The sequence below is a fragment of the Watersipora subatra genome, chromosome 8 (assembly GCF_963576615.1).
Source record: "Watersipora subatra chromosome 8, tzWatSuba1.1, whole genome shotgun sequence".
NCBI classification, from domain to species: Eukaryota; Metazoa; Bryozoa; class Gymnolaemata; order Cheilostomatida; family Watersiporidae; genus Watersipora; species Watersipora subatra.
The window spans coordinates 956,620-979,745 of NC_088715.1; the positions used below are offsets into that span (position 1 = coordinate 956,620).

At 38.0% G+C, this 23,126-nt stretch overlaps 1 protein-coding gene across 1 annotated transcript in view; it reads left to right on the forward strand.

The window, feature by feature from the left end:
* LOC137401912 (nestin-like) overlaps nucleotides 1-23,126 on the forward strand; it is a 1,051,237-nt gene that overhangs the window by 880,243 nt on the left and 147,868 nt on the right. The gene's annotated exons all lie outside the window — the stretch shown is intronic.

Below are 23,126 nucleotides of genomic sequence, written 5' to 3' on the forward strand. Positions count from 1 at the left end.
GTGATAGAAAAATCTCTATACTTTTTCATGAAAACGTTTTAAACTTTACATTAGAAGCATTTAATTTGAAACAAGCCATTTGTGCTTTTGATTTATATTATAGTTTGTATATGTACATGTATCTACTAATAAATAAGTAAATATATGGACTTGTGACAGTGCTCTGATAACTTGAATGCTCTGATAATTCGAACACTTTTGCTCGGTCCCTTGAAGTTCGAGTTATCCATGTTTGACTGTAACTATTACCCTAGCGCTCCACCCCTAACAATGACCTCTAGCGCTCCACCCATAGCAATGACCTCTAGCGCTCCACCCATAACAACTAACTCTTGTGCTCCACCCCTAACAATGACCTTTAGCGTTCCACCCCTAACAATGACCTCTAGTGCTCCACCCATAGCAATGACCTCTAGCGCTCCATCCATAACAACTAACTCTTGTGCTCCACCCATAGCAATGACCTCTAGCGCTCCACCGATAACAATAATCTCTAGTTTTCCACCCATAACAATGACCTCTAGGGCTACACCGATAATAATATAATATATATTATTATCTAATATATAATAATTATTATTAATATTATATTATTAGATTATCAGGTTATTATTAATATATATATAATATAATAATAACCTGAATGAGGCTTTTGTTCTAGCATCCACTCTACTAGTTAACAGTAGGTTATATAATGATAACAAAAGGAAATTGTATTTTTCTTTGACCTGTACCATAGTTTGCACATACATGCATAATTATTCGATATTATTTCATGAAAAAACAAATTCAATTTAGAAGAAGTTGTCACCCCGCTGCTAAGTATCCATAATTGCTTGGACAGTTTTGTGTCACACCTCCTTCAACACAAGAAATAAATAGGATGTATTGAAGCATCAATTATCTCCATAAAAACAGGCTGGTATGATACATGAATTGTAAAACATGACAAAAAAAGTGTTTCTGCAATTTCAATGTGACTAATAGTTTAAATTATCTCATTGATGAACTTTTTTACAATTGTTGAATTATTGGATTAGAAAATTATAATTTAAACATTTTTTTATTATTAACACCATTTTATAACAACAAAAAAAGTTTCCAATAGTTGTTTAAAGCTGAAGATGTGGTAAGATAACTCTGATGCAACAACTGTTAAGTAAACATGATATAAAATTGGCTAAGTATGCTTTTATATCCTAAAAGAGTGTTTTTTGCACTCTGTGGTGTATACATGAACCATAGATAAAGTAACTAGAGTTTTGATCACAAATCACTGAAAGTAGCAGGGAGATGATAACTTCAAGTTAAGGGGTATATGAATGACTAAACAAGAGATTTTCATATAGTTTCCTATCTACCCCCTTTATGGTACAGGAATGGTGCACATAGGGCTAGCAATCCGCCTAGCAGTCTTGATTAGATCAACAAAATGTTTTAAGAAATCCGCCAAACAGTCGTTTCTATTGGTTCAGTTTACAAACGGCTGATCATCTGTAGCAACCAATCAGATCAGATAGATTGAAGTTCTATTATCTCACACAGAACTAGCTAGCATGTGCTAATAACCAATAAGAATAACGACCGTATTTGTGTACGTAACAACAATTGGTAGGGTAGATTGTTCCACATGCTACTTTACAAAGCTTTCATGAATAAATCAAATGTTATCCTATGTTATCCTTCACAAAAGTTGTGAAAAAACTCAAACAGTGGAGGCTGAACAAGAAAGTCTGCCACAATTATATCAAACTGGCACCCAGGCAGCTAGTCTAGTGTGCTGTGAGAAATTATCAGGTGTGATGATAGAGCACAAACAATAACTATCGGTGTGATTATTCTGATAATTCAAAGGGTAGTAGATTGACCCAAGTATTAGAGAGTCAGTCTACCAAGCTGAATATCAGGAGTTCAAATCTTGTATGATGTAATCTTTTTCCAATCTCAACCTGTGGCTACGGATGGATGGACAAGATTACCAATACATAGATGTAGACTCACCGAAGGTGTATGTATGAATGATCCATAGAAGTAATAGTAGGAATCAAGGTGAATACAGCCAGATGTAGAGCGGAGGTGAGACATTTCTACAAATACCCTCATGTACCTATAAATAATAAACATAGGAAATCACTGCACCGTCATAGCTCTGAGAAATTCAAAAGAATAATTTACGAGACAACATTGATAAATTTTTATGAACATGCAAGGAATTCAACACACAGAATCAGTTATGTAAGGGAGCAAGGGAGTTTGACTATAGAAAACCTGCAGTGCATCTTTAGGATTATGTGACAATCAATTATTCTATAGAAATACTGGAGGCCTTCTCAATCACTAGTGTTACATACCATCCACTTTTGACAGATTTTTTATTTTCGTACTACATGAATGGTTTGAAACGTGTCATATTTAATTCTTCGAAACGATTCAAACCTCCGATTTAAGGAAGGGTATTTTTAAAAACATCGTATCAGCAACGACGTACTGCGTATGGTGTAAACATCGATATTCGTATTATTGCACAAATCTTTGCGACCAGAGGTTGGAGTTTCATCATCTTCATTGATGACGTCCTTACAGCATTTCTACGCAGCTCTGTTTTCAACGTGTGTGGTCTAAAAACATTTTAAAACATGTTTATTTTAAAATGTTAAAACACAAACATTTTATAAATATTTCAAAATGCCAAAAGTTGTGGGAAGTTTTTCTTTAAATTCAGAGTTATTTTCCAAAATGGTGAACTCTCTGTTCTCAGACGAGTTAGTCATCGCTAAACACAACAATGGTTGTATTAAACTTTTCGTTAACGATAAATAGTCATTGTGAATTGAAAGGGGAAGATTTACATTTGACCTTGAATGCATTTTTATAGTGTCAGCTGTAAGCAGTCATTGTAAATTAACTGTGTTTTACATCACAGCTGAATAAATAGTGTCAAATGCGATGTAAAACATGCGCCCCTCTGTAGCTAAAAGCGCAACAGGCTTATATAGAAAACTTGGACAATTTTCTTGTAGCGTGTGAACTCGTCAGCTACAAACAATTGGGAGTTGTGTGACCACTACTAAGAATCATGTATGTTTGTCCTCCTCATTCTACGATCAAAACCAGCATTTTGAAGCTCACAAATGCTAGCATGTAATGGTAGTGATTGTGTCTGGCGAATTCTCAAAGTGTCAGACACAATCCAGCCTTCTCAAGCCAGTTACAGCGCCTGTCACGGCAGTATCTACATGTATCTCTATCGGCTACTGGCTAATTAATTCATTTGGCATGTCGCAATTGACCTCAATTGGTCAATTGGCATTCTTCCAAAGGATTCCAAGTTTATTCCACTCTAAATGCATCTCCAAAGGTTGGCTATAGAAAAGACACATTTGTCTGGCATGTATAAATGCCTTTAAGCACACAGGAAATATTGATCCTTATTAAGATATGAATTAGGTAACATACATCTACTCATTTCCTAGCCTTAGTATACAAACATCATATACACCAAATACCAATCAATATGAGCTAATAAAATAGCCAATAGTTACTATCCACATGGCAGAGGGGAGTTACTAGCACAAGTAGTACCAGTGTTACTAGCCTCCTAGCTACAACCTCATGTACTTTACTATCTGGTATCGAGTATACTTGTCTTCTCTAGGTTCATGGTACACAGGCTAAATTAGAGGAGTTGGTTAAAAATTGTTTTATAAAAATTAATAGTTACTGATTGATTAATAAAGTTATACATTCCAAGAGAGTAGTTAGTAGTAGGTAGATTATTATGACTATTATAAATACAGTCATATCTCATATTATCAATACTGTTATACCTCAGCATACGAGTGTCTAACATACGAGAAATATAAGACACAAGCATATGAGACGGTGTTTTATATATATATAAGCAATATAAGCAATATATATAATACACGATATACGGATATAAGCCACAAGCATGTGAAAGGTTGGTCGAAGCGACCACAAGCTGCCCTAGAATATGAGAGGCAGCTTTAGAGAACGGCATCACTCTGTCTATTTTTTCCGATGAGTTTAAGAAAGTTTTTTGAACAAACTGGCTAAAAGTGATGCAAAAAGTGCCAAACTGGACAAATGTCATACGAGCTATATCTATATCTATACATGTGTTCACATATATACATGTGAACAGCACATCTATACATGTGAACATTACATCTATACATGTGAACAGCACATCTTTACATGTGAACATTACATCTATGTATATGATCAGTACATCTGTACAAATGAGCAAGAAAATTTTAGATACAGAATATTTGTACATATGTACTGCTAGACAGTACATATGTAGACAGTAGACAGTATGCTAGACAGTACATACTACAGCAAAAATATACGTATGAACAGCAAAAGTATACATATGAACAGCAAAAGTATACATTTGAACAGCAAAAGTGTACATATGAACAGCAAAAGTATACATATTAACAACATATATGTACTTATGAACAGCATGTCTATACATATGGCCAGCACGTATATACATATGACCAGCATGTATATACATATGAACAGCATGTATATACATATGCACCACATGTATATACGTATTAACAGCATATATATATACATATGAACAGCATGTCTATACATATTAACAACATACCTATATGTTTGAACAGTATATCTTTAAATAAAAACGGTAGCACGGCAAACATGAACAGCTTGTCTCTACAAACAGCTTGTCTGTAACCTTCAAATAAACTTAAAAGAAAAATCAGCAAAATTTATTTTGGTTAAAACACACGAGAGAGAAATAGATCTTTTCTTCTGAGCATTTTAACAGCAATCAAGTTTTGCCAATTTTAATCTGAAAACATCCTGACAATCATATCACCTAAAACTCCAAATTATTTATAAGACAGATTATGGCATTTGAAAGGGTAAAAAGCTGTTGAGCCAGATGTGATGAGTTCAAATCCCATAAGCTGCAATGTTTTTTCACAACCTGCAACCGTGGTTGCAGGGAGACGGACACGGCTCTGTTCCTAGTAAAAAAGATTACTATCTATATTAATATAGTACACAGTGTTATATTAACAAACCCCACTTTTTCATTAAGAGTGTGTCCGTTGGTCTGCACAAACACCATGCGTTTCCTTGTTTTCCACACTCGAAAGCACATAGATTATGATTATGAAGTTTGACTGATTTCAGCCAAACTTTGTATGTATATGCTCCATGCCTTCCGATATATTGCAAGTATATTTAGTCTCATAACCCTGAGTCATTGTTAGTGAGCCAGTTATTAAGTGAGCATCTCAGACTTTATATTTTCTATTGTTTGCTTAAATACTTTTGGAAACACTTCACTACTTACCTGACTGGTTATCTGAAGGAATGATATCATGCCTCTTTACCACATGTGTTGCATTTTCAGGGCTGCTATAGAGAACCTGTAGAAAGATGCCACCAAGATTGTCAACTATAGTACCAAAAGTCATCATCGGAGTATTTGGCTAAGCACCTGTGTCTGATATTTAGCTTCTTGGCAATAGATGCAGTTCATCTTTACCTTATTTATAAAAGTATTGGTTGTTGTCCGTCTGTCTGTTCACTTTTTCTCACAACCCAATCTTTATTCTTTGATTATGGTTTTGACTATATTATTTATTCAACTCTCTCTTTTTCACCCCCTCCTCCCCCTCTCCTCTCTGACTCTCTCCCGCTCTTCCGCTCCCCCTCTCTCCCGCTCCCACTCTCTCTTCGGCTCCCTCTCCCTCATTCCCCTTCCCGCTCCTTCTCTCCCGCTTACTCCCTCGGTCTCCCTCCCACTCATTCTCTCTCCCTCTTTTTTCCCTTCCTCTACTTTCCACTCTCTGTTCCTCATTTCTCTCTACTTTTCCGTCTTTCTCTCATTTCCTCTCTCCTGCACACTCTCTCTTCATCTTTCTCTCTCTCTGCCACACTTTCTCCCTCAACTGTTTATTTATAGAAAACTAAGCCCTATCATAGAAAAGACAATTACCAGATAGGAAAAGGCAAGACAACTGCAGCTGGAGCATAGAGTGTATAGTGTGACCGCAGTGTAAAAATACTACTGAATGAAAACTCTCATGAAGGTCGGCTAGCTCATTACAAAGTCTTGGAAATATTGTAAGACCTCCTAATAGTAGTTACAGCTATGAACCACTATTTGCTATTGGCTAGCTTTACTGTAAAACCTCATACAATTGGTTCAAATTATTACAAGACCTCATACCATTAGTAAACTCTATCACTTGAATCAAGTTGTTCTTTAGCTTCAAGTGTTCATCTTTAGTCACAGCAGCTGGGAATCCTGCTTTTACCAGCTGTAACTGTAACAGATCACAGGCTAAAGCTGTACCTGTAACATAATAATAACATATAATGATAATAAAATGATAACATAGCTTTTGATTCACTTATCCCCAAAGTTTCTTTCCCAACAATTAGTGTTTTACTATAACACACTGTAGGACATTATATTTCTTGTAAAGGTATTTTGGTGTAGGTAATTCACTTGTTTTGACGTTTAGTGTCCTGTTTTGTCTTGTTTGTCTTATGAAAAAAAATAATAAAAATTTCAATGAATACAATATATTTATTTTTTTCTCCATCATTAAACCTTGTCAATTATCCCACAACCAAACACGAGCGAAGCAAATGTTTGGGAGCTTAATGATAAATGCATATGCGCACACAACTCTCAAAAATTATCCGTCCACGGCCGTTATCAAACCCTTGTACAATAATCCCATCAAAAATCTTAACCATTTTTGTGTAGAGTCGTTCAAGTATAATAATTAATAATGATACAAAATACGTATAAACATATTTAAATATGTTACTAAGTATTTGAAAAGTTTCTGCAATATCCTAAAACTGACCCATCTGATCGGATTATACATAAATAGACAGATTAGTTTGGCCTAAAATCGTGATAAAAACTTGACAAGCTTTTTTTAATCAAAATCAAGACCGGCCAACAAAACGCTGATAAGGCCATGAGTAGGACCATGAAGTTGTGCGCATTTCACAAAAAAGACGTGCACATTTCACCAGTCTATGGCATTGTCCAATTGTCAAAGGTTTCTGTAATCAACGTAGAAGTACTGAAAAGTAATCGTTTCTTTTTTGCCGATTATACCGGACTCTGAAATTTTGGACACTTATAAACACTATGTTTCCATGATGCGCAGTGCTTCGGAGTTGCGCTATTTCCGAATCATGGAACGGCGTCTTTGCACTGAAATCACTGCGCACTGATCAATGCGAAGCCAGTGCAAATTCGCAGCAAGGAAACAGCGACTGCCCAGTGGCTGCGCATAGCTCTCATGCCGTGGAGACGGATTCTTCGAGGGCCGTAAACTAGTACAAAGGTTGTCCTGCTAATCTTGTTTTTTTACTATTCTTCCGATCTTCTTTCACCTAAATTTAATTATGGTCTACATTCCTGAGGATGATGAGGTGATTACTATCCTGGACTTTGTTATCGATGCCAACACTTTTCGAAAAATAGGTGACAAGTCCTAAATTAACGTTTAAATAATATATTACTTAAAAATACTTATTAAAAATATATTACTATGTAAAAAGTGTGTTAAGGTTTGTAAAACCTTGTAAATGTGTATTGTAAATAAAAGTATAATGACGACAGAATCATAAAAAGACCGTTTATGACGTTCGGTATCCGTGATCGATTCTATTTCTCCATCAGGCGATGCGATTTATACAATTTCTCTTCTCTGGCTAATTTGCGGTATTTGCTGAAAACCACTGCGCAGCATGGAAATGTACAATCCCCTCGACTTCGGAGGGGGCTGCTTAGCAGTACTGCGCACCATGGAAACATAGTGAATGAGTACTTCGGTATTCCAATTGATGTCCAAAGCAGTGAAAGTAAAGAAAATGACGATGATAATTTTTTTAACGATTCTTATAAGATTATTACAATATTTAATTATAAGAATAAAAATTTGGTTTTATAGGATTATTACAAGATTTAATTGTAAGAACATGCTTTCGAATTTACAAGACCAAAGTAGGCCTATAGTGACCGATGGTGTGCAATATGTTACTGTTATTATTTTTCTAAATATTTTTTTGATGATATTGCGGCTGTGGCCAATATTGCGGCACTGCTAAGCCGTTTTTAATATCTGCAAAATTAAGTAATAGGCCTACATTTTCTTATAGATATATAGTCATTTCTGTGACAACCAGCTAAAATCTGTTTAAATTTTCGAATTCAGCATAATTTTATAGCTATAAATGCAGAAATCTAGATGAATATCACAACTTCTTGGTATTGGTTGCTATGACCAATGATATACAGTCTGTGTATATTACACAGCAGCTTGCCATTTTACTTCTAATATTGCATTTCTCCCTTTGCAGGGGAGAGATATAAACATATAACATTTTCCTTTCATCATTGTTGTTTGTTGTACATAATAACACTCAGTACATTACAGCTACCATTGCAGTTCTCCTATTGCACTGCAGCGCCATTCAACTGCTAATATTGCATTTCTCAACCTGCAGTACCCTTTCTCTTTCAATTATCACTTTGGTAGTGGGCTTTACGACAGGAGAATTTCTAACATATAAATTAAATTAAAAAAATAAGCATAGCAAAATATGAATACAAATTATTCTTGCCTTAACTAGAGCTGTTAAAATAATCGGTTAATTAAAATTCTTAGCCAATCCCCACAAACTATTTTATTAGGTTTACTTTATTCACGAGGTTGTGCAATCTGCTCTTTTTAGACTGTTCAAAAGTGGTATTCAAACAAAATTATTCGAAACCTAGAGCAACCAACTAGGCTTACAATGATGAAGCAATGTTTCTTTTTTATGGTACTTAGGATTCTCCAATTCCAATCTAATTAGTGTGGGCTGTCATCGTACAATTAAACTTATACTTACTTACAGTTGAGCCTAAACTTGTGTATAGTTACATTTGTACAAACTGATGCCAGTTAAAAAATATCAGTACATATTAACTACTGGCCCTCATAACTTGTCATAGTGTTCTTCATAGTTGGTTCGGAATGGCAGACGCGTGGCGAATATTTAGTGGTTTCAATACGGCCACCAGCGCATCTGTCATAAAAAAGCTCAAATGGAGTCGCTTATAATGGCTTATTTGTTGAGAACCATAGATATAGTAAACCCTAGATATGCGAATAATCAAAACAAGTGAGGCCTATAGTTAGCATGACGCAACGTCATGGTGATGTGCAAAGCGAATCAGCTGATCTATTAACTTCTTTTGACTTAGCACTAAAAACTGCTCAATTTTTCCATAATTTGTGCATCTTAGACTGCATATTTTATGGAAAATATGTAAATCTTATATACAGTAATACTTCAACTTACGATTGCCCTAACATATAAGAAACTTGAGATACGAGTCAGCTTTCAAACAAGTTTTAGCACCAACATACGAGCCATGTTTGAGATACAAGCACATGAGTCAGTTGCCAAGTATGTCGGAGGTGCTTTATGAGAACAGCATCACTCTGTATTTTTCAACTGCTCAGATTATACTTTTGTACCATGTTTTTTCTGCGCGATTTTCAGTGCTGAATTATGTGAATTAAAAGTACCGTGCGTAGACCGAAAGTTTGCCAGTAAAAGGATAGATAATGCAAAGAAAAAGTGAATGATAACAATTGATATTAAACGGAAAAATATTGAAAAATATGCAAAATATGTATGCGTGATTGAGCTAGCTCAGCAATATGACAGAAATACATCAACAATTATCAAACATAAGGATTATATTCAATGCATTTAGTTTGCAAAATGACTAACCATAGTTTCTAAACGACGCAGCGATCTTCACGACCGCTGATGGAGAGATTGCTCAGGCTTTGAATAAAAGACAAACAATTGGCCGGTGACGGTGTAACTGAAATGATGCTACGTAAAAAGGCCGGTGCTATCTATCAAGACTATAAAAAATAGACATTCGGACAAGTTGGCTAGTGGTCATGCGTTAATCCTTGGTGATGACACTTGTGTTCATCCTGATCGCAACATGTTGAAAGGGCGACAAAGGCAAACTTCCTTAGATACTGTAGGTTTCTCTTAAAACAGCCGGCTGGTCTTGAGAGCGAAACAAAATTAGCTAACCAGCGAGCAACTTAAAACTATGAACACCGAAGAAATTTTAATTACGTTAAGTTAAAGATTAAAGTTTGCTTTTAGGTTTGCTTTTAAGTTTGTCTTTTAAGACTTGGATAAAATCCAAATTTATCAAAGTCAGCTGTTGTAATGAAGGATAACTTATCTCTCCCTCCATGGCAAATGCTAGCGTTAGCTGCTATTGTATGTATTTAATTTTACATTTTAAATAATCACATTTCCTTGCATTATTTTTTATTTGTTGCTTTTTGAAAGCATGTGGTATGTTAGGACAATAACCAACATGTTCTTTCTGTTACAATATATTGTTTTGAGTGTTTATTTGCATTTTTAAAGTATGGAAACCAATCAATATATATTTAATTGTTCTATATATAAATAAATTGCACCAACATGCGAGTAAATTGACATACAAGCTCATTCTCTGAACGCATTAGGCTCGTAAGTCGAAGTATGACTGTAATGACTTTGGATGAGAAAGGCAAGAATCTTACACACATGGTAATGAATAATACCAATGATTTAGAAGCTTCTATATCATTGATAATACAAAGAGTGACCATATAGAAATTAAACTAATAACAAACTAATGAGTCAAATGAGATTTAGAAGCAGTTACGCTGGACCACTGTATTAAATACCCATTAGACATGACTGAAAATAACTAGACGAGATAGTTTTTGTCTAAGGTTGGTTGAACTAGATTCCTGCTTTGAAGCGGCATAGTGTATTCTGATTTTAGTATAGCGATTTACTATAGTCTTGAGTGGACTGTTGGCATGCACTGTACATGTAAAACCTTGATTGAGGTTATGTAATAAGACATATATGTTATTGTCTGTGATGTTACTTGTTTAAAAGCTCTCTGTGTGATACCATAGCTCTCCATGTGTGAACGTAAGCACTTTTCTGCAGCAATACATATTCGGCCTATCAATCTGGTCACCAATCCTCCTCTGTTTTCAACTGAGATTAGGGTTATGTCATCACTGTTTCATGTTCCCATTACTTCTACATTGGTCAAGAACTTGATACACTCACCACATTTGAGTTAAAAACAATCCTCATCACCGAACTCCTCATCTTCACCTTCCTCAACTTTTGTCTCTTCTTTCTTTTCCTTTCTAGCCAGAAAATGTAGCAAGAGTTGGCCAGTTTTTTCAGCCCTGCTCACACCCAGATCAATACAGTTAACATTGGGATATGCTGTGATGTCTGCTTTTATGAACAGTGCTCGAATTGCAGATCTAAAGCACTGCACATCCGGGTTATTGTTATAGCCACCCTTAGATCGTATTGTGGAAAACAGAATCTCAATGTGATCCTGGTTGATCTTAAAGGTTAGGAAGTAGTTGATGTAAGGGTAGTTGCTGAAAAGATATTGAGCAATGCCATGTACAGATTTGGCTGCTGACTCAAAACCAATGACGAAATGATGATGATTTTCCTATTATTTTTCACTAGCAGTTTTCAGCTCGGTGTCTTTAATCGGCATAGAACCTCTTGTTTTGAGTTGAAGTTCTGTCTTTTTATGGGCAATTCAGGATATACCTGGGGTGTTGTGGTCTCTTCTGATGACATTTCACTAAGAATTTGGTGTTATTGTTACGTTTATGACTTAAAAACTAGCATGCCAAGCGTGCTTCCACTACTAAACTTATTGCTCAATTGAAGGCTTTGATGCTGTGATGCACATCACTACAACGTAACATCGTGAAAACAAAAGCCAATTATAGGCCTCACTTTTGCTCCATTGTAGTGATAGCTATTCGCCAATCTAGGGTTTACTATATCCAGTGTCTGAAGTGGAGAGAGATTCTTGGGGGTACTCTCTGTCATGCCAGGAGGGTAGTGTCCAGGGCCAACGGCCCTGCTCGCCGCCCACAGGGTGAGTCTGAGAAGGGCGCTGCACATTCTCAGTAGAGTGGGGTCCGGGGGTACTCCCCCGGAAATTTTTTTAGCATGAATGCCCCTAAATTATGCTGCTTTCCATAACTTAGAACCCTGTGTTGTGTTCAGTAAGAAATTGAAAGTGGGTTTAGCTGCACAACCTGTGTGCTCTATGACTATGAAGACTCTAGGTTGTGATGTGGGTGAGTCAAAAAGCCCTATGGACAGTCCACACAGACCCCAGACACAAGACAGTCCCATCTACAAGCCACCATGAATATTATTATATGATAAGCTCCGTCACTCACTATTTTTTAAAAGACAGACTCTGAATTCATGATAGTCACTAATTCTTACTCACCTTTAAAAAAGTTAACTATTGGCCCATGCTGTTTTATTATGAATTGAAAGAAACAAAGAAACTAGTATAATAAGCAAGAATTTATTCAAAACTACCATCCAAAACACGAGAGAAGAATCCAAGCAATGATTTATCTTAAGCTATTCGAGGGTTTCACAGGGCGGCCGACACAGGGTCCCGTCGATTGTGTCAGTTGATAGAAAACTGATCGGTTCTCAGGTTTTTAACAAAACAATCTAGTTGATCTGCTATAATAGCAGAAAACTGACTAAAGAAATTAAAGATCAGTAGCGTAATTTTTTCGTCCCGAAAACGCGCACTGTTTTTGGTGTAATGAACTCGAGCTAATTAAGTTCGGAACGAAAAAAAAAAACGCTGCGTGAATATTTCACTTCATTCCGGTTTTACCGCATTTAATAAGATATGAGCAACCTTATATGAGGGGGTATGCGTTCTAGGGAGTACCCCCACTAATTTCTTTTAGAAGTATGCCGTACCCCTGGGTACCTCCTCATTTCGAACACTGACTATATCTATGTTGAGAACTCGTTCGAAAAATAATACAGGATGTACACATGTATTTGTTGATAAATGTAATAGATAATTTCCTTTGGGTGTTTTTCAGAACATAGACGTAACTCTTACTAGAAAAATTTCCCGTACATGGTAGACGATGCCACTGATAGAACAATGTGACGCAAAACCTATCAGAAATTTTAATACCAAACTACTTGGTGTTGGATGTTCAGACAGGAAGTCTCCTTTTTATTTAATCAGGCCAGGGTTACAACAATATGTAAGAACAAGGTCAAGGACATTCAGTATAATAATAGAGTTAGTAGAATAGTAGATGAGTTAGTTATGTACAGCCAACATCCTCCCCATCAAAGCAACTACAACACAATAACATAAGCTGTGTTAAAAGAGCATGTAAACCCAAAAAAATCTATGTTAACAACAAAAAAACAACAGATAACGATATAAATCAGTTTAGAAAAATTATGTTACACATCAGTAAGCACATGATGGTCACCGACTATGGCGAGTACCGGCGAGGAGGATTAACCACACGACCGGACCTGGTGGTACGCCTAGGCAAGACTTGATGATTAACAGGTTGAGGTTTGTGACCGCTATCAGTAAGGCTAGGGTTGTCAATTATGGGTAATGGTGGATCGGCTAGCTGACTAGGCGTTGGTGGTTGCGGAGAGCATTGTGCAGTGAGGTCTGATGGTGATGAGTCGCTAGATTGAGCTGTTTGTGACGGCAAAAGTTGGCGCCTGTTCCGCCTAAACCTGCGCCCAGTTTGTTGGTTCTGAACTATGTATGATCTGGGTGTTCCGGCCATGCCCATTATATCATAGATCTGGTCACTCCACTCTTCATTGGTTCGTACTCGAACAGGAGAACCAGATGTCAACTGATTGAGAAGTTGATTGAGAGCCGATTGATCGTAATGCCTTTTGGTGGACATCATGGCCTGTAAGTTATTCCCAAGGGTTCTTTCAGTATCTACGTTAGGTTTAGTCAAACGCCTGGGCAGTGATGTTCTAACATCGGCACCTAACATTACCTCGTTAGGGCTGTATCCAGTAACGGTCTTTGAGCATCTATATGTCATCAAGGCAGCTGCTGGATCATCTTGTGACAAAATCTTCTTGGCTGTTTGAACGGCTCTCTCAGCAGCCCCATTAGACTGGGGGTAATACGGGCTGCTAGTCACATGGTCTATACCAAGGTCAGTCATGAACTTGGCAAATCCATAGCCATTATAGGGAGGACCATTGTCACTAACTAGTTTGATAGGGATTCCCCAGCGAGCAAAGATGGACTTGAGTTTCTGGATTATGATATGTGATGTGGTGTTTTGAGTGCGAATAATCTCAATGTAACGACTGTATAAGTCTACAACTACTAAGTATTTTGAACCCTTGTAGTCAAGTAAGTCTGTCGCAATGGTATGCCATTTACTTTCAGGAAGGCTCTGTAAAATCATGGGCTCTTTTTGATTGGCGGGCTTATGCTTGTTGCAGAATTCACATGCTGCTATGTGGGACTGAATATCGCTGTTTATGCTTGGCCACCAAACCGCCTGTGCTGCCCTAGATTTGAATTTTTCCAACCCCCAATGACCTTCATGTATTGCGGCAAGTATGTCTTCCCTCAGCGACTCTGGGATTACTATTTTATTCTCAAAGAGAAGCATGTTTTCTGCAACGGATAGGTTGGAGCGTACATGAAATAGAAGGTGTAGTGCTGGGACAACATCTTTTCTGTATTTGGGCCACCCATCTAGAGTATAATGAAGCGCTTCTACCAAGATGCTGTCCTTTTGTGTAGCTCTGATGATGCTGTTTATTCTAGTGTCAGATATGGGGAGATTTGTTCTTACTGAGATGAGATGCTCCTCTATTTCTTCAGTCAGTTTTACGTCTGGCACATCACTAAGGTCTGGTGATCGAGAAAGAGTATCAGGAACGACCATCTGTGGCCCTGGAAGATATCTTGCCACCGGATTATATCGCATGAGACGCATCAGTAAACGCTGACAATGGGGTGGGACTGTGTTCAGGTCTTTTCCGTTAATCATGGGGACTAATGGGGAATGGTCAGTGACTAGATCGAATTTCTCCAAGCCGCGCAAATATTGGTCAAATTTTTCGCAAGCCCAAACAAGCGCAAGGTGCTCACGCTCTATGTTGGAATAGTTTTTTTCGGTCTCATTAGTAGTGTGGGATGCAAATGACACACAACGACCTTCTTGACAAATCATTGCCCCTAAACCATCAGCAGATGCATCTGCATACAAAGAAACTGAGAGTTTGTTATCGTAGTATCTAAGGCCGGGAAAACCTTTAAGACGTTCTATTATGGCCTTCATCGCCTCCTCTTGTGGTTGTTCCCAGGTCCAGACACTGTCGTTCTTTAGCAGGTTGTTTAGTGGGCTGGCGAGTTGTGAGAGGTTTGGGATGTATCGTTGCATGTAGTTTACCATGCCAAGAAAACGTCGAAGAGTATGAACATCTTTGGGATGACCAATGGCCTCAATTGCTGTCAGCTTGGATGGGTCTGGTTTGATGCCACTAGCATCAAACATATGGCCCAGAAATTTGACTTTAGATTGCCTGTAAGAGCACTTTTTGCTGTTTAGTTCCAGTCCATGTTCTGCAACTCGCTTCAAGACTACCTCTAACCTCCGATCATGTTCTTGCATATCGCGACCAAAAATAAGTATGTCATCTTGATAGACAACGACTCCTTCACATCCTAATAGAATTCATTCCATGGTCCTCTGAAACAACTCGCTGGCGCTGGATATCCCAAATGGTAGGCGTGTGAAACTAAACCTGCCTCTGTGTGTGATGAATGTGGTCAGCAGGCTTGATTCCTCATCGAGAGCTATTTGGCGGTAGCCGCTGCGGGCGTCGAGTGTTGAAAATACTTTTGCATTGCTAAACTTGGCTGCCAGTTCTTCGAAGGATGGTATTGGATAATTTTCTCTAACTACTGCGCGATTGACAGCCCTAAGGTCTACGCAGAGTCGTACATCGCCAGACTTTTTTTGGACAGGAACTATGGGGGAGCACCACTCAGTGGGTTGTGTTACCGGTTTAATGATGTTTTGACTGAGCATTCTGTTTAGTTCTTTGTCAACTTTGTCTAACATTGGGAAGGGGATGCGACGCGGAGCATTGATGCAAGTAGGTTTTATGTTACTTTTGAGGTTGATGGTTACAGGCTTCCCTTTAATCTTACCCAACGCAGCACCAGGCCGGACCGCGAAAGCCGTGCCACACCCGACAGCAGCAACCACGGAGCTGATGACCGCCATATGCTTAACTGCATTCCTAGACAAAAGGTTAGATCTACAATCAGCTACATAACATTTGAGTGAGTACTCATGACCATCGTATTTAGTGTTCAATATGAAATAGCCAAAAACAGTTACATAAGAGTTAACAGACTTTAATTCAATATTGGCTTTAGATAGAACAGGTTTATCAATAAGTAAGTCATAAGTGTTTTTAGATAATATGGTGACATCGGCACCTGTGTCAACCTTAAACTTAATGTTTGTGTTGCTTATAGGGATACTCACAAACCATGGCTCGCTGTTGTCCTGTATTTGTGTCACTGCATCTAAGTAGTAGGTCTCTCCTTCTGGCATATTTTGATCGACAATTTCTGCAGCAGCCGGAGTTAATCTGGTTCTACTCCTGCACTTCTTGGCAAAGTGGTTTGGCTTCTGGCAATGGTGACATTGTTTACCAAATGCTGGGCATTGTCTTCTCTTGTGTTTAAGGCCACAGTTATTACAATTAATGGTTTCTTGGTAGTTGGCGTACAATTTTGTTACTGCCTGCCTGTCGCTATTTTTCTGGCTGGTGCCACAGCTAGCAGATGATCTGCTAATTGAATCAATCTCTACTTGTTTGGCAACCTCATTTTTGACTAGCTCATGGTGTCGAGACATATAGATAGTCTTGCTAAGGTCTAAGTTTTCCTCCAGCTGTAGCTTTGCAGACAGTTCTTTATCTAGCAGTCCAACGACTAATCTGTCTCTGATAGTATTGTCTCTTTCTGCTGCAAACTCGCAATGCTCACTGAGTTTGTATAAATCCCTAATAAAGCTCTCAATACTCTCGTCTGCTCTCTGAGCTCTTGTATGAAATATACTTCTAAGATGAATTACGTTCCGCTTTGGGTTGAAGTAATCCAGAAGCTTCTTAGAAACTATATCAAAATCCTTCTTCTCGTTATCATCAGCAAATGTAAATGTTTCATACAACTGTTCAGCATCCCCACCCATCGTGTATAGGAGGGTTGCTATTTGTACACCACCGTCCTTATCCAACAAGCCAGTAGCTACCCTATACAGTTTAAATCGCTTCAACCATTCTGGAAACGATGCTGGTGATGAAAAGTCAAATCCTTGTGGTGCCTCCAGCTTAGACATGATTGTCAGCTAAGAATAGGCAATGGATGGCTACTAGCAATCAGCTAAGAGTAGGATTAAATAGATAGTTCTGAAGGCAAAGAAGGACACACTGCCACCATGTTGGATGTTCAGACAGGAAGTCCCATTTTTATTTAATCAGGTCAAGGTTACAACAATATGTAAGAACAAGGTCAAGGACATTCAGTATAATTATAGAGTTAGTAGAATAGTAGATGAGTTAGTTATGTACAGCCAGCACTTGGAATTTGTCATTCCTGATTCATAAATGACGTCGGATGTAGCAATTAAACGCAGCTGCAGGCACTTATAACGGAAGTTCCAAAGTAGCAATTTTGATTTTGCGGTGATATGAGTGATATGACGCGACGCATGCCAGCCTAGGCTAACTAACCTATTGAACTAAGGTTACGTCACCGTGAGCGCATTATGTTTTGTTATTGCGTTTCACGCTCTGGCTACCGCAAGCCAGAGAATAATGTTGCCACCTGTTGTCTGTGAGACTGTAGATGTATGTGTTTAATCAATTATGTAACCAATTTTCAATGATTATGAATGTGCAACAATGTATTTTATCTGTTGTGTTATACTATTTTGGCGGTATGTTTTGCTATTGGGTCAACGTAAGTTGGTCAGATCTCTTATTATCGTCATCGTTATAATTGGATTTTGAACAACTTGGCCAGCGCGTAATTGTGGGAGAACATAAAATCTTGGTAATTAAAAATAGCTGTTTCTACTAAGAACTTGTTTTGATTTCTTCAATGTAGTTTTATTGCGTTTGGCGATTCGGTGGCCAAATTTATACTTGAAGAATTGCAGTTTCACTCTAAGTTTATTAGTGTTAACTTGCGCCATGAATGACCGCCGTTGTCATGGACTAAAACACATAGCACAATATAAGCAAGGAAGACAACACTTAGAGTAAAGCCAGCCTAGCTTCACTGCATAAGGTTTTGCATAAATGTCTACGTCGGAAATTGTTGAAGTAGTGCAAACGTTTTACTTGTTTGCACGAGTAGGCTACTTGGTGCTTCCAAGTTATTTATATACTGAAAATGTATATGGTAGTTTCACTAGTATCGGTCATTATTTCATGAGCATAGGTGGTACATGAGAGAACAGAAATTAAAAACGGGCTCATATCGCCAGCAATACATGCATTGTGAATGGTGGTGGTGAGAAGCAACAGAGAAGTCTGCAGTTCAAACATCGCAACATCGCATTTACTCTTCAATTACATTCAACAGAATTAGACATCAAATAACCGAGAAGCAGGAAGGTGTAGCACTGAAAACATTCAATAATACACAACTTTCAAAAGTCGGTGTCTGGCAGAAAAAGTCCATTGCAGATCTTCATATACCAAAAATTGATATATAGATGTAGCGGCTGCAGTGAAAGAATATTTTCACGATGAACATATTAATTTAACCTTTTAACCTTCCTGTTGTATGGGTGCAATTGTGTTTGGGCAAATGGAATCATTAAGGCATTGATGCTTCATGCGTTTGTAACCAGCCCAGTGGAGAGGTTAAAATTTTTTAACATAATATTTTACAGTAGCTGCTATAAGTCGAATTATGATATATTACAGGCTACGGTAGGCTTCAGTTTAGGCCCGCTATAACTTGTCTAAAAGATGTTTACAGTTGGAAACCTCAATATGATTTTGCGATGTTTTTGTAATATTCCCTTCTTTCTTTCTTCTCACCGCCTCCTGTTATAAAAATAATTGGTATTTCTTGGCAGCTTCCTTGTGTTTTTTCTTCTGCAATAAGATGTGAGCAAAGTGCATTAATTTAATAGCTAAATTCTAGTTTTACTAGTTTAGAGGCAATAATGAGTTATAAAAAATTATTATGTTGTTTTTGTGAACTAAACAGAAAACATGATGATTAATCAAACTGAATTAATGCAAAAACTTGAATAGCTGATTGAAGCGTTAATGTTAAAAGCTTACTTGCAACAAAAATTACATTACAGTTATTTGGTATCAAAAGATTCACCACCTCTTACTCTGCTGTGTTGTAGGTACAAAATATGTGGAAATGTGATTACAAGCTCTTAAAAGCCCAAAAGCGAACAGTTAATCGCCGCCATCATGAAACCGCCGTAGCTAAAAATAATGGGTATTTTCATAAGTTTTTGTGCTTTCTCTTCAGCAATAGTGTAGGAGCAAAGTTCCTTAATTCGATGGCCGAGTTCCAATTTTAATAGTCACACATGTTGTACTTGTGAGCAGAAACGGACTAATTGTAACCAACAAACATTTAAATTGTAAAAAAATAAATGAAAGATTAAAAATATTCTACACTGTCATCATCTTTTATTTTTTCATTCCATTCTCATCATCGGTCATTGTAGCCTACTCCTGATATTTTTTGTGAAAATGTGATCTGTTCATATAGGCCATACTTTGGTCAGTTCTTAGTCTTTCTTAAAATGGCCAAAAGGAAAATCATGATGCTGAGACATTGCCTAACGTGGGAGAACTGTTTTGGGGGTCTTAACTGTAGCCTTTGTGTAACATATTAAACTCATATATATAATACTAAGTAAATGCCCTTTAAATTACCATTACCTTACATTACAATTGACATTACAATGCCTACACTATATTACCTAATACATTACCTTTACACTATACTAGGGTTGCACGATAGCTCGATAGTCGATTTCGATAGTCGATAGTTGTCTTTCTCGATATGAATATGTTGCCTATTTTATTGTTTTATACGCGATTATAAGGGATTTATAAGTGAGTCCTTTTATTATACAGCCACCATTGTCAGGATACAATCAAGCAAAGGGAAGAAGAAAAAGAATTGTGGGTTAAATATAAGTTGAATAATAATAAAGACGAGCAGACAACTCTAAAACATAATCCAACATTATCTAAACTACTATGATATAATAATATTTGAACACTCCCAGGTAGTTTCGATAATTTCACAACAAAATAATGTATGCAAATACGAAGCGTACACCCTGTAATAATAATGTTCCTAGTTATCGGCCAGCCAGGCGTTTATCCCACATTTAACATAGCACGAAGTTTCTCGAAACGAATTTTAGGGAGGGGTTTGGTGAAGATATTGGCTATCATATCATCAGTTGGACAATATTCTGTGACTATATTGTGGTTTTGGACCTCTTGTCGAATATAATGATATTTTATATCCATATGTTTGCTGCGCTTACTAACGTTAGTGTTGTTTGCTATGCTGATGGCCGATTGGTTGTCTATGCGGAGTACTATTGGTGGTAATGTCTATCGAGGAATGTCAACGAATAATTGCCGTAGCCAGGCTGCCTCTTTTGCAGCTTCGAAAGCTGCGATATACTCGGCTTCTGTTGAAGACAGAGCGATTGTCGATTGGTGCTTACTGAACCAGCTGATTGGCCCACTGCTAGACATAAAAACATTTCCGGATATCGAGTGTCTGGATTCGTCGTTCTCAGCCCAGTTAGCATCTGAATAACCAACGGGTTGTGTGTCAGTTTTGTTGAATGTAATCCCATAGTCCATGGTGCCTTTTAAGTATCTGAGAACGCGCTTTGCGGCAGTGAGGTGCGTTTGGGTCGGCATGCAATTGAATTTCGACAACATTCCCACAGAATGTGCGATGTCTGGTCGTGTAGCTGTAGATGCGTAGAGAAGGTTGCCTACGATCAATTGATATAGAGTGTGATCCACAGATTTACTGCCGTCATCCTTCACTAGTTGTATATCTGTAGCGAGCGGGGTTGCTACACTTTTGCAGTCGGACATATCATACTTTTCAAGAATCTGCTGAATATAATGTTTCTGGTGCAGCTTCACTGAGGTGTCTGTGAATTCCGCGTTTATACCTAGACAAAATTGCAGTTGCCCTAGGTCTTTCATCTGAAACTTTGAACTTAACGATTCTTTGATTATTTTCATCGATTGATCAGTGTCACTTAGGATTACGATATCATCTACATAGACCGCTAATATCGTTTGCTCGCCATGGTCGTTATGTACATAGACACATTGTTCAACGCTCGAAGGAGAGAAGCCAAGCTGCCGCAGATACTCATCGAGGACTAGATTCCAACATCGTGATGATTGCTTTAGGCCATACAGAGAGCGATTCAATTTGCATACCAACTCTTCATTTCCAGGCGATACAAATCCATCAGGTTGTGTCATAAATAATTCCTCAGAAACTTTACCATTGAGAAAAGCTGTTACTACGTCCATTTGATGTATCAAAATGCCTCTATCCGTGCCATATGATAGAAGCGCTCGAAGTGATGACCGATGCACTACTGGTGCAAATGTTTCATCGTAATCTATTCCTTGTTTTTGACTATACCCTTTGGCTACTAATCTAGCTTTGAATCTGTCCACGCTTCCATCGGGTTTGCACTTGGTTTTGAACACCCACTTACTACCAATGGCTTTACGACCAGCCGGTAGTTTTACTAATGTCCAGGTTTGATTATCGATTAATGCGGTGTATTCTTCGGAGGCAGCGTTCATCTATTGCTTCTATTGGGGACTAGACATAGCCTCTGACATTGTTAGTGGTTCGGTTATATTGCTGGTTAGGCAAGCCAAATGATTGACATACTCATCAACCCCGAATCTTAAAATAGGATTGGGGTTTCGCTGTGATTTTCGTGTAACTGCTGAGTGATTTTCAGGTTCTGGTAATTCAACTGTCAGCTTTTCGGAGTTGTCTTCATCTTCACATTGGTTAGTCTTGGACTCTGGTAACCCTAACCTATTTTCATCTATCACGACATCTCGGCGCACTACGACTTTCTTAGTAGATTGATTATATAAACGATAGCCTTTCGATCTAAGGCTATAGCCATCAAACATCATTGTCTCTGCTTTATTATCCAGTTTCTGACGGAGCTCACTTGGTACATGAGCATGGGCTAAAGAACCAAACACCCTTAGATTACTAATATCTGGTTTACAGTTGTACCATTGCTGGTATGGAGTTGTGGGCTCATGGTGAGCAGTAGTGGGGGCACGATTCCTAACATAAACAGCTGTTGAAATGGCCTCAGCCCAGAAATGTTTCGGTAATGCGGCGTCGATTACTAACGCGCGGGCTAATTCACATACAGTGCAATTATACCGTTCTGCTACACCGTTTTGCTGTTGTGAATATCTAACGGCTAGTTGATGCTGAATACCTTGAGAGCGCAGGTATTCTTCAAATTCGCTTGATACGTATTCCCCTCCACCGTTAGTTCGAAGGGTTCCGATTGGCTGGCCGGTTTGGTTGGTCACTAAGGCTTCAAACTCTTTAAATACTGAAAATACATCCGATTTCTCATTGATGAAATGCACATACGAAAATCTACTAAAATCATCAATAAAACTCACAAAATATCTACTGCCACCAATTGATTTATTCTGCATTGGACCACATACATCGCTGTGAACTAGTTCTAGCACTCTAGTAGATTTAATACCATCTCTAGCTATAAACGGTTTTCGAGCCATTTTGCCTTTCACACAAGGGTCACATATGGTACCTACACTTACGTTAGACAGATCGGCACCTGTAACAAGCTGTTCACGGTTCATAAGTCCGATGCTGGTAGGATTGATATGAGCGAGTCTCTTATGCCATATATCTTTACACGACGACGCTAGATTAGCTTTATGATCAGACTACTCCAGATCTAAATAGTAAAGTTTCCCCACGAGCGTTCCCATAGCATTTTTTTGGTGGAGTTTGTTCTTAACCCAACATCTACTGTGGCCAACTTGTA